Source organism: Cryptomeria japonica, chromosome 1 (genome assembly GCF_030272615.1).
Source record: "Cryptomeria japonica chromosome 1, Sugi_1.0, whole genome shotgun sequence".
Lineage (NCBI taxonomy): Eukaryota > Viridiplantae > Streptophyta > Pinopsida > Cupressales > Cupressaceae > Cryptomeria > Cryptomeria japonica.
In genome coordinates, this window is record NC_081405.1 from 634,230,718 (window position 1) to 634,244,862 (window position 14,145).

Sequence of the window (14,145 nt, forward strand, 5' to 3'; positions counted from 1 at the left end):
AGATGGAGACTCATCTAAGATGTCTTGGCAAGGAGATTTGGGAGATCACACAGAATGGTGTCACACCCTATAATTCGAGATCAAGCAATCCTCCTCCGGCTAACCTGGACAAGGAGCTTGAGATTGATTGTAGAGCAAGAGAAACCCTCTTCTATGCACTACCTGATCAACAAATAATGGGATTAACCGACAAATCATCTAGAAAGGCTAAATGGGATAAGTTGGAGACTCTTAATGAAGGTAAACCTACAGTGAAAATTGCTAAACTTGATGGTTACCATGTGAGATATGAAAACCTAAAGATGGAAGAAGATGAAAGGATTACTGCATTCATGGAAAGGGTAAATGAGATTGTTATGGGAATTCAATGTTGTGGTGGAACTTTGAGCAAAGATGAAATTGTTTCTAAAGTCCTGAGAGCCCTACCACCGGCTTACAAAATGAAGGCTACTACTATTAATGAGTTGATAATAATGGCTAATATATCTGTCAACATAGATAATTTGGTTCGGAAACTATCTTATTTTGAACTTGAAGAATTTGGACCTTCTCGAGCTGTGAAGTTTGAACTTGCTTTTCATGCATCTACATCTACAACCGGTAAGCAAGACTGGAAAGCTTTGTATGCAAAGGAATTGGAAGATATGAAGAGAGAAGATGATGAGTTTGAGCAACTTGAAGCACTATTTGCTAGAAGAGTACCTAAAGGACTGGTAGGAAGTAAGTATGAAGGAAAAGCACCTTTTAAATGTTTTGCATGTAATAAGATTGGTCATTTTGCATCAAGATGTCTTGAAAGGAATTCAAGATTTGAAGAAAGAGTTAGAAGATCATTTAAGCCTAACCTTGGATATTAGAACAAGTATAAATGTAAGAAAAACATAGACAAATCATGCTACATAGCGGATGAGAAAGACATTACTGATTCTAATGATGAATTGACAGAAGATTCTGCTAGTAGATCCGACAATAGGAAGGAATGGGTGTTCCTGGCTATCAAGGAAGATGATCTGGCACTGGAAAAGAATGTACTTGAAGAGAAGGCACTTGCTACTAAAATTAAAGACAAGGATGAATGGGTAATTGACAGTGGTTGTTCACATCATATGACTGGAGATAAAGGGAAGTTTCTATCTTTGCAAGAATTTGATGGTGGTCTAGTTAGATTTGGAGATGACAAGGCATGTATGATCAAAGGAAAATGAACTATATCATTGGATGGTAAGAACAATACTGACAATGTTTATTATGTTGAAGGTTTGAGGCATAATCTTTTGAGTGTAGGACAATTGGTAGATAAGGGATTCCAATTACAGTTCAAGGATGGGAAATGCAAAATCATTACAGATCTGGCTTGGAGATTGCAACCGGTACACAGACAAAAGGCAATATATTTCATTTGAACTTCGGTGAGAAGATATATTTGATTACACAGATTGATGAGAGTTGGCTATGTCATGTGAATTTTGATTGCATTGTGAAGACCAATTCAACTAAGGCAGTTAGGGATATACCTAAGATTATGAAGCCCTATAATCTGATATTTTAAAGAATGTCAAATGTGTAAACAAGTCAGAACCTATTGTAGGAGTATACAAGATAAATCAAATGATGTTATTGATCTTATTCATATTGATTTATGTGGCCCTGCTAGAGTTAAAAATTTTCAAGGTGATAGATATTTCATGCTAATCATTGATGATTATTGTAGAATGGTGTGGGTTACTTTTCTGAGAGAAAAATCTCAAGAATTTGAAAAGTTTAAAATATTTAAGGCTAAAGTGGAAAATGAGACAGGATTGGAGATTAAGTGTTTGAGATGAGATCACGGTGGAGAATTCACATTGGGTGAGTTTAATAACTTTTGTAACAAGCATGGTATAAGAAGACAATTTTCTGCTCCTCGAACACCTCATCAGAATGGAGTTGTGGAAAGGAAGAACAAAACTATCGGAAAAACAAAACTATCTTGGATGCTGCTAGAACAATGATGATGGAAGATAGTCTACCTTATATCTACTGGAAAGAAGCAATGGGCACAACGGTTTATACATTCAACAGAGTACATATCAAAGGAGAAACCGGTAAGACACCTTATGAATTATGGTTTGGCAATACACCTACAATTAAGTATTTCAGAATCTTTGGTAGTAAATGTTATATCAAGAGAGATGATATCATTGGAAAAATTGATCCTAGATGTGATGAAGGCATATTTCTTGGTTATTCTAATGAAAGCAAAACATATAGATGTTATAACAAGAGATTGCAGAGAATTGTGGAGAGTGTTAATGTCAAAGTAGATGAGCTGAACAGAAGTCAAATCAGAGTTTATGAGAAGGAAACAATAGTGAAAATGATTATATCTGAACCGGTAGCACCTTTACTGGAACAGAGAGTTGAAACAGTTACTCTGCCAACATCAAAGAATTCTACAGTAACTGAAGAATAGGGAAGAGTAACAAAAAATCTGAAGACTCCTAGGTATGTGAGTTTGAATCATTCAGAAGATCAAATCATTGGGGATAAGAGCAATGGAGTGATGATAAGAAAAAGACTGGAAACTAATGAGATATGTTTAATTTCACAAGTTAAACCGGTATCAGTAATTGAGGCATGTAAAGATGAATATTGGTTGAAAGCTATGGAAGAAGAATTAGACCAGATTGAAAAAAATAACACATGGACCTTGGTTCCCCGGCCTAAAAATAAAAATTTTATTGGAAGTAAATTGGTTTTTAGGAATAAATTGAATGAGAATGGTCAAGTTATAAGTAATAAGGCTAGATTGGTTTGTAAAGGATATTCTCAGAAGGAAGGAATTGATTATGGATAAACTTTTGCACCTGTAGCTATGATTGAAGTTGTAAGATTATTTCTTGCCTATGCTGCTTATAAAAACTATAAAGTTTATCAGATGTATGTTAAATGTGCATTTTTTAATGGGGATCTTGATGAGGAAGTTTATATTGAGAAACCTAATGGTTTTTCACTATCAGATGATACAAATATGGTTTTCATGTTAAGGAAAGATTTATATGGATTGAAACAAGCTTGGTATGCAAGGTTGGATAAATATATTTTGAAGCTTGGTTTTACTAAGGGTAGTGTTGACAATAATTTATATTATAAGATCACTGATGATGATATATTGATTATTGGAATATTTGTTGATGACATTATTTTTGGAGGTGAAGATAAGTTATGCATAGAATTTTCTAAAAGTATGGAGAAAAAATTCAAGATGTCTATGATTGGTGAGATGAAATTTTTCTTAGGTTTGTAGATTACTCAGACTAACAAAGGTATTTTCATCTATCAAACTAAATATGCTAAGGAATTGTTGAAGAAATTTGGTATGGGAGATTCTAAACCAGTAAGTACTCATATGGTTACAAGCGAGAAACTAACAAGAAAAGATGTTTCTGCATTGGTAAATCCTACAAGATACAAATCTATAATTGGAGGTCTGCATTATTTGACTCAGACTAGGCTTGACATTATGAATGTTGTTTGTATTGTTTCAAGATTTCAAAGTTATCATAGAGAAAATCATGAGATGACGGTGAAAAGAATTTTTAGATACTTGCAAGGTACATCAAAATATGACTTGTGGTACCCTAAGGGTGATAATTTTACTTTATGTGCATATACATATGTTGATTGGGCTGGAGATGTTGATGACTGGAAAAGTACTTCCAGTGGAGCTTTCTTTCTTGGAAAGAAGTTGGTTTCAGGGATCAACAAGAAACAGTCATGTACTTCTTTATCTAATGTTGAAGCTAAGTATGTTGCTGCTATTACTAACTATACACAAGTTTTATGGATGAAGCAAATTTTGAAGGATATAAAGGTGGCTTGTGATGCACCGATAGTTATTCACTATGATAACTCTGCTGCTATTGATATATCAAAGTATTTGGTATTTAATTCTAAAACAAAGCACATATCTATCAAGTATAACTTTTTGAAGGAGAAGGTGGAAGCAAATGAAGTTAGATTGGTTTATGTGAACACTAAAGAGCACATTGAAGATATTTTCACTAAACCTTTGTCCAAGGAATCATTTAAGTACCTAAGAGACAAATTGGGAGTTTCTGCCCCTCCGATAGAGACTTGATTGATGCAGTTTGGCATCAATCCGACATGCACTATCAGAGATACTATTCATTCTGGCACTAATGTGGGATGCTACTGCTCAGGGGGAGTAGTTAGCTCTGTGATTCCGAGGCTTATGTTTTTGCTTTGATATTTCTGTCAGATTTATGGCATTGATGTCAAAGGGGGAGAGATATTGATATGAAAAAGGAAGAGAAATTCAAAGCTTTATAGAGATATTATTCACAGGGGGAGTTTGAGCTGTCTGTGGGAGATATTGTTGGTTGTCTTCAATTGGGGGAGACTTGTTTAGCATTTATTGGTACTTAGATGTTTTTCACATCTAGTGTTGCCATCAATGCCAAAGGGGGAGATTGTTTAACATTTGGTGGAATTGATTATGTGTTGCATTGATGTTTTGTCATTGATGCCAACACTAGCTGTTTAGATGCTTTACCGACACCCTTTTGGTCCCAGTAGGTTGAGTGATTTCTGATTAACTTGGATCCAACATGATTCGGTAGGCTCCGGTATAGTCTGGTGATGGAATTGGCTTGTTCATGATACTCATGCTCGTATTTGGTTAGTTGGTTTTGGTCTGGATATTGGATGCTATCATGCTTGCTTAGAATATTGGTTTTCTGGTTCCGACGAGGGTTTCACCGACAGAGTTTTTGGTGGAGATCTTTGATGAATTGCATAAGTGGTGTTGGTGCAACTTCTGGTGGAGTTTCAGGATGTTATTGTTAATCATGTTTGAGACTTGACAGATGGAGATAATTGTTGTGGCGTGTGGACCTATACTTGGTCCCGATTGATCTAGGTTATGGATCGACTTTAATGTAATGTGTGGATAGGACCTATTAATGTATTTCTGGGATGTCTTATGTGTTGATATTATTTGTTTGGTCTAAGGCCGACATGGTTTGTAATTATGTAATCGGTTTATTGTCTGGTGGCCGACCTGATTGTTTATGGTCGATGGTTTGTATATATAGATGTAAGATCTCATTGTAGATCATCATGGTTAATGTTAGAGGTCATGGTCAAGGAATGCAATGTGCGAATAATGTAATATCATTCAGAAAGAGGAGTGGGTCGATAATTGGAGATCAAATTGGGTTTATGTAAGAAGATTTAGTCCTTTGGTATTGAGCTTAACCAGAACTGTACTCAAGCATAAGAGATGCTATCTTTTGTAGTTCAACACTTCTCCGGATTGTAGTCTGAATTTATATGTAGTCAGTGAAGCTCCTTTTGTGATGAGCAGTGCGCTCTAGGTTATTGGCCTTCTTGCAAGTGTAGGCCCCTCAATTGTAATTCACATACTTACTACAAAAGTATTATCTGACAGTGGATAGGCTTCCCACCGTGGTTTTTCCCTTTACTAGGTTTTCCACATACAAATCTTGGTGTTATGTGAATGGTATTTATTCTGTAATTATTGTCTATGCTTAATTGGTTTATCTGCTATTGCGGTATTAATGTTTTGGGTTTCGATATTAAAGTATAAAATTGCTAATGGTTCAAGTAATCTGTGACAACCGATTCACCCCCCCCCTCTCAGTTGTCTTTCGGTTATTTGAACTGTCTAACACTATATTAATGCGTAAGTGTATTTATATGTGGTGGAGTAAGTAAATAAACATTAACATATGTATTGGAAGCTAATTGTATTTTAGTGATATAATTAATTGTGATTTATTAAATAATTTATTGCTTGTTTTGCTTTTTGGAGTTTTGGGGATTCTTTTGTTGTAATTTTTGGAAAGAGATTTATGAAGTGTTTGAAAGGAGGAGTGAAATCTTTTGCTTGGATTATGGAGGAGATTGTTCTTGGTATTAATGATTTATTGGCTTGGGGATTTAATTGGATTTGTTGTTGATTGGGAAGTTCTTTTGGCTGGAACTTTTGGTGTGCAAGTTTCTCCTTCTTCCTTGATCTTCAATTTGGAGGTAGGGTTCTCCATCTTCCTTGTTTCTTTGTATTTCTTAAATTTCTCTTATTTTGAAATGAAAATGTGAGGTTTTGATATTATTTGTATTAGTTTGGAATGTGCTTTCATTTCTGATCTAAAAATGTTTTTTTTTGTTTGGGAATGCACTTGTTATTAATAGTTAAATTGGGGTTTATTACACATTTTTCTTTCTTGATTTTTGTGTATGGGATTTGGGAATGATTTAATTGAATTTTTGGAAGGTAATCACGCACTTCTTAAATGGTGCTTTCTCTAATTTTTCCTCTCGAGTCATCCCATTGCCCAATTGGACATCTTAAGTCAACCCAAGAAACTACATAGTGTTGAACACACACCTGATACTAAGAGGTAGGGGGGGGGGGGGGGTGAATCAACATAAATAAAAAATTCGTATTGTAAACTTATGTTAACCAATTAATTCCAAATATGCAAATCACAAAGAGAACATCATAAATCACCCACACAAGAACACCAATATTTTATACATGGAAAACCCAATTTGGCAAAAACCACAGTGAGTGTTAACTCACAAGATAATCCACTATATAGAAATTATTACAAAAGGGAGCTCACTGCTCTGGACTTGCCAACCAAGGATAACTGCTTATGGTGAAAGATACAAAAAGGACTTGCAAACCTAAAGTTAACTGCACTTAGGGAAAGATACAAAATTACAAATTTCAAGAAAAGAACTGTATAAATAAAAGTATCCCCATATGCTAATTATAGTCACCGTTAAAGCACAATCTCTAAACTTATTGAGATACCGGACCAACATATCTTTCAAATTATTTCATCTACATCCACTATCACTTCTGCACTGCAATATCATATACCACAATGACACAAATCACATCAACATCCTTACATCAAATCGCACATACTTATTTATGAATCCAATTCGCTCGCATCTCACATATGTATCTCTCTATCTATATTCTTTTCAACAAATCATCATCATCATCATCATCATATATATATATATATATATATACATGTATATATAGATACATATGTATATACATGTATATATACATATATATATATATACATGTATATATACATGTATATATACATGTATATACATGTACATATACATACATGTACATATACATACATATACATACATGTACATATATACATGTATATATATGTACAAGTATATATATGTATATATATACATATACATGTATATATATACATATATATACCAAACTGGAACAAAAACATTCTCACCAAGTCAACCAAAAGATAGATTGCATCATGTACACATATTTTCGACTCAAGGTATATAACCATACCAAAAACGTGAAACATATACCATACCTAAACCAACATCCAACTAGCAACATTGAACCAAACGAATAGATCATACATACGAAATTATCAGACAAAGGAACATATCCCAACACATGCACTGAAAGAGTTTGGACCAAAAAGGCAACACCTGGACCATACAGATAAACCTTCCATCTATTCCCACAAGCTAATATCAACTAGAAAAACCGCTAACACCATCTGTCTATATCCAATTCACATAACAACAAATACGATTTAAGCATAACTACAGATACTTCAATGAAATACTTCAACACTGAATTCTGCACAACAAATTTTGAATCCCACATTACAGATGTTTGGACCATAACATATCTGGACCAAACTACTTGACATCAATGACAATAAAGCACAAATTTGTAACAAGCTCTCGAGTAAAAGTACAAAGTTGTGTCACACTTTATAAAGGAAATGGCCAATGTTGATTCATCTTTTTAAATTGAATCAATAGAAAGTGAAATATATGTTTTGAATTTTGAAATATATGTCATAATTTTATTAAAAATTAAAAAAATTGAATATAGTTTTGTATAAAGTAAACACTATAATTTAGTTGTTGATAAAATGCTAAAATTGAAGTTACAAAAGCCGCCACAGTTCATTTAATAAATTTTACCTTTTTTTCTTTAAATTTTTTTGTGTATATTGATAACTTGAAACTTTAGTGCATGGCTATAGTTTTTACTTTTTTTTATAAATATATATTTTTCAATAAATTTGAAAAGTTGCATGTACTAAAACATAACTCTTTCCATTTGCCACCACATTTTTTACTCATTATTTATCCAAATTAGAAAAGAATTATATCATCTCGACATAGATTCTTTTCTCTAGTGCATCATATTTTTTTTAGATTTTTAAAATAAATTTTAGTATTTTTTCTCATCAAGATAATCAATGTTATATTTAAGTGTTGATGACCTACTTTCAATAAAAATAAAATGTAAAATATAAAAAATAATTAACATATTAAAAGAGATATATTTTGGAATATTCACTTGTAGATCTATAGATGGGTATTTTTACATTTCAAGAAAGATATTATTTATAAGACTAGGAGTTGTTGAAACATCGAGTTTTTCAAATATTTTTTTGGTAATTAGACCCAAAGTGATATAAAATATACATTTAGTAGACACTTTCAATTGGAAGAGTTGTGGTCTAGATAAAACTTATCTATAATGAATCTATATAGACCATATGTTTGTTTAAAATTAATTTTTAGTTAGAAAAACTTAAATTCACTTTTGCTGATAAGTTGGCCTGAAATGTGACACAATATTGTAATTTTACCCTCAGACTCCTTTGTCATTGATGGAAAATGTAACCAAAACTATTTTCACATTAAGCCTTTGGAAATTCAACCAATAACAACTCCCCCTAATAATAACATTTTTGAAACGGATAGCAAAATATTTTTCAACATCTTTCTCCCCCTTTGACATCAAGGACAAAGACCAAAAACACAAAACACTAAAATCATTCAAAATCACTTGGCCAAATTCTTTGAATTGTTTCTTCAGCTTGATCACCAAAGCCTTCCAAGCATGAGTAGTAGCATCCAAAATCCTACCCTGACTCTCACAATCAATACATTTATTTATTGCATTATTGAAAGAATTTTTGTTTTTAGCAACCTTCTCAACACTTTATGCTTCAACCAATAATTTCAAATAAGAAGAGATTTTTAATTTCATGTCAGCTCTCAACTCTCTAAACATTCTTATAAACTCATCTCTTTGTCTCCTTCTTGGAGCTAACTAATTATGCAATTCTGAAGCCTTATCCCTTTCTTTGTCATAAATATATGTAGACACTTTATAATCTTTAGCTATTCCAACCAACTGAGACTCAATCCAATCAATTTCATCTTTGAACTTTTGTGTGGTAGTAGACCACCTCAAACATAATTTATACAACTTTTCAACCGCTTCAATATATTTTTTGAAATTCAATAAATTAAGAATTAGCATTTGACATGCCTTCCTATACATCCTTAACATTATTGATGCACATTGCTTCAATAAATCCTTCCTTAACATTATTGTCACCTTTATCCATTCTCTTTATGAGTATCTCAACAAGCTCCTCTGGAAGACAATCAACAACATTAGTAGTAACCAAGTTGTTTTGAACCAAATACTTTACAAATGCTTCCTCAATGACATCTTTCTCATAGGATATAATTGTGATATGAATTACCAATAGATTTCACACCAGTAGGCTTCTTGACCATTTTAAGCACCATGTCTATTGTAAGCTCATCATCATCAGTTTTCTCATCGTCTTCTTTCTGTACCACTTCAATTTCCTCATTCCGAGCAACTTTCTATTCTATCTTTATCTCTTCTTCCTCATAATCATTGACTATAGTCACCAATTCAATATCGTTCTTCTTAGGAACTCTTTTTCCTTTCTTCTGAACTTTTGAATAGTAGGCAGATACCTCTACAGATAGATTTCTAGATTTGTTCACTTTCTTCTCTGGCTCCAACACTCCGGAGCTTCCAAGAATCTCTTCCCTTGTTCTAAATCTCTTTGCATTTTGATCCTTTTGGTATCTTCAAAAAAAATCCTGCTAACCTCATGCATTCATCTTTTGAAACTTCATAAGGTAATGAAGTTACCCAATAAACTCTAGGAATCACAACTTCTAAAAAGAAATTATCTTTATCTACCATAAACACAATGATATTCTCATATCAATCTAAATCTTTAGGAGGAATCTGATTCCTTAAAACCAACACACTTCTAAGCTTCCCAAAGAAATTCTCACACATTTTAGAACTATCATCCAAACCCTTAAAGTAACTCTTAATCTGATATCCAATAGACATATCTCATCTCCATGCAATATTCTCAACACTAGGCAAAACATTCAAAAAATAGAAAACTAAACAGACAATTAGAGAACCATATTGAAATGGATACATATCACTCTTTTTCATCTTGATATTATCAAACAACTGTCACCTTAGAATCTCACACAAATCATATTTAACATTCCCCTTGACCATCCTGTAAGCCACATATACTTTGGTAGATGCACACAAATCTTCTCTATTTTTGTAATAAACTTTGTATGATATCCCCATTGTTGCATACCTGACATCTACATCTTTGATAGAATCAATTATCAAAGTTCTTCCATCTAATGTAACTCTGGTCAACCGATTCACTTCAATATTTTTCTATAGATTTCAACATCAACACTTCTCTGATCACACATAACACTATCACAACCTGATGTGCTTCCTTCAAAATCAAGTATGGTTTATCAAGCTAGATATATTCATCATGAATTTTGCTAAGAACAATTATGATAATTTCTTCATCTTCAAACATTGGAAAAAGTTTCAAGTATTTAAATCCTTGTGCCCTAGGTTACAAAATTCATTCTTCAACCTCTATGAACTATCATCCAAATTACTCTGCTTGAAAGTCCTAATTTTCCCATGATCATACACTTCTAAAGAAACATGAATATACTGACAAACATCCTCTTTATGAATAACGTGATCATCAATGCCAGAAAAAGATCCAATCGAATATATATCCGACAAAATGAAAGGTTTTAATTCATACTCAAGTCTAGGCTCATTGATGATACTTACGATTTTCGCAATTTTTGCCAAACCACTGCTCTGCAATACCTTTTCACACACTAGTACAACCTAAGTTGGCCTAGTGGTGGAGAAGTTGTGATCTTGAAAGAGAGGTCACAAGTTTAAATCCCACAAGGGGGTAGGGTATGTACACCTTATCGGCTTCGGCCCATTACCAATAAAAAAACAAACCTTTTCACACACTTGCACTTGAATTCTCTCCTTCACTTTCTAAACTGCTAATGCACAAATGATTGAAATCGACGAAATAAATACTTATGAATTAGGTTTTCAAAAATTTGATACACTATTTATCGAACCTCTAAAAATTACATCCAGACCATAATATAAGCTCTCAAAATCTCCGAAAAAACATCACACACATCTACCATGCTAAGAGGATACCCAACATCAAACCAAGAGGGGTCTAAATATGTTTTCATTGAAGCTCCCCCTCATACCCTATTGTCTAAGTCAATTACTGAAAGAGGGAATTGCATCCTTAGTGGATGTTGAACCACCTTCAACATTTCCTCCAATATTCTCTTATGATTTATTTACCCATAACTTCTTTCTTTTTCCATTAGAGTCCATCACATTCTTTGAACAATCATTCTTTCCTTTATTACTTTTTAAAAATCTTGTAATGTGCCCAACAACATTACAAATATAGCATACTAGACCATTTTGTATCTTACTCCCATTCATATTTCTTTTGAAGTTCCTATTCATGCTGTATCCACTAGCTTTGTGTCCATATCGATTGCAAACATAACAACATCCATTCAAAGATTTAACACTATTGTTCATATTCATTCTGCTTCTACATTCACTAGCCTTGTAAGCAAACTTATTGCAATAATGAGAATTTCCACTGAAATAATAATTCTTTATTTGATTTTTGCATTCACTCGCTCTATGTCCGACTTGATTACATGAAAAACAATTTCCTTTGAAAGATAAATACTTGGAAGAAACAGGAGGTCTCTGGTCCATTGTAGACTTTCAAATTTTTTGATTAGGCATGAAATCTTCTTATCCTTAATATAATTCTTCATTCCTTTGTTTTTCTCTTGATTGATCTTCGAGCATTAACCAAAATCTCCATTATTCTGAAACTACAAGACAAATTCTCATATCTCTTTTCCACCTTTCAAACTTAAGCCATTACTAATCTAATCTTTAGCATCCTTGATTTCTTTCTTTAGATTGGTCACTTCTTCTAATTTTGAACATTCTTTGGTCTTCTCATCAAGATTTGTTTCATATTCATCAATTTCCTTCTTTCCTTTATCCACTAAACCTCTTAAGAAAGTAATATTCTCAATTGTCTTCTTATATTTGTCTCTGCACTCATCCAAATTAGCCAACGCAGATCTCAGTTCTCCTTCCATATCAACAACTCCTTCAACATCATCCCAATATTTTTGATCTAAAGCATCCATATCATTGAGCTCTTCTTCAACCATAGTTTTCACAACTCTAGATATACCTCAAGCGATTAAGCTTACTCAAAAGGAACCTTGATCTGATACCAATTGTTGAACACACACCGGATGTTGAGAGGGGGGGAGTGAATCAACATAAATAAAAATTCCAGACTACAAACTTCTGCTAACCAATTAATTCCACATATGCACATCACAAAGAGAACATCATAAATAACCCATACAAGAATACCAATATTTTATACATGGAAAACCCGAATTGGGATAAACCATGGTGAGTGTTAACTCACAAGATAGTCCACTATATAGAAATGATTACAAAAGGGATCTCGCTACTCCGAACTTGTAGACCAAGGCTAACTACTTGTTAGAATCTTGAAAATTATGCTCTTACTATTTAATTAGGTTGTCCCAAGGACTTCTCTTTATTTTCCTAATCTTTAAAATGCAACAACCCCTCAACCCTTTATTAAGTTATGATTTTATCACGTGACTGAGTTCAGTGCGCCTAAATGCAAAGAATCACAACCCCATGATATTGTTAATTTCTCCCTATATAATCACGTTGTTATGTGGGTTAATGTTAAAATAGACAGTGCCACATGACCCCTCCTTGTTGATAAGTGCCTTTTGTGTTACCATGTGGGTATATGGGGAGAAAGCAGGAGGCAGGAGATGTAACTAGCTCCACAATATCGTGGTATGGTAGCATGCCACTCAGTTGAACATGTGAGTTTGTGAAGAGAAATGGATAGAAAGAGGTTGAACAAATGGCTAACCCTGCATTCTAGTGGAGGTTGTGTTGCATAGGTAAGGCATCTTGCAGGCATACGAGATGGATAAGGATGGATGTGAGGTGGTCCCTATCAACCAAAATCATATATATGTGAATTTCAAAGGGGTCAGAATCGAGTATCTCGTTGTGTTCAAAGGGTTAAAATGAGCTATCAGTTGCCATATAGCACCATACGGGCATAAAAGTGTCGATGTGGACTAATTAGGGTTGTTTGTGTTTTCTTAGTAAGGAGGAAGATCGATAGATGGATTTTTAAAAATGTGACACAAGTTCCTAATGAAAAGGGGCCTTAACAATCGATGCAAGCCCGAATTATTAACAATGTCGTCAAAAATTGCAAGAATGTCTTAGAAAATGTATAAAAGTCCAAAATGTCAATGCATGGGATATTGTAGCTATTGAGTCATATACAAATATCAGAAAATAAAGGTCATCATGAAGTTTCTCATACAATTTCTTGATGCAGGAACAACTGAAAAAGACTAATTTGCACTGATCAATGCAGTATGCAAATTAGATTAAATGTGTGAACCTGACAACTAGCTGTCACCATTTCGTGTTTCAAAGAGTGTGGTAGATCAAAGAAAAGTGATAATGTTATATATATAGAGTTGTGAGAGATAAACTTATCCTAAATAATTATCAGATTATGCTTACAGGTCGTGAAATGATGTGTGTAGATGTTGCAATTGCATCTTGGATAAAGAGAAAATGTCTGGAGTAGATTGTGTTGCAGAGGATGTGTAGGAATCTTGAAGAGAAACACATCAAAATTTTACCTTGTAGCCAAAGGGGTATTGAGAATACTTGTGGTTGTCAGAGAGGTGTTAGAAATCCTTAGTGCAGCCATAGGCTCTGCCTGTGCCAACCATTTTTTACCC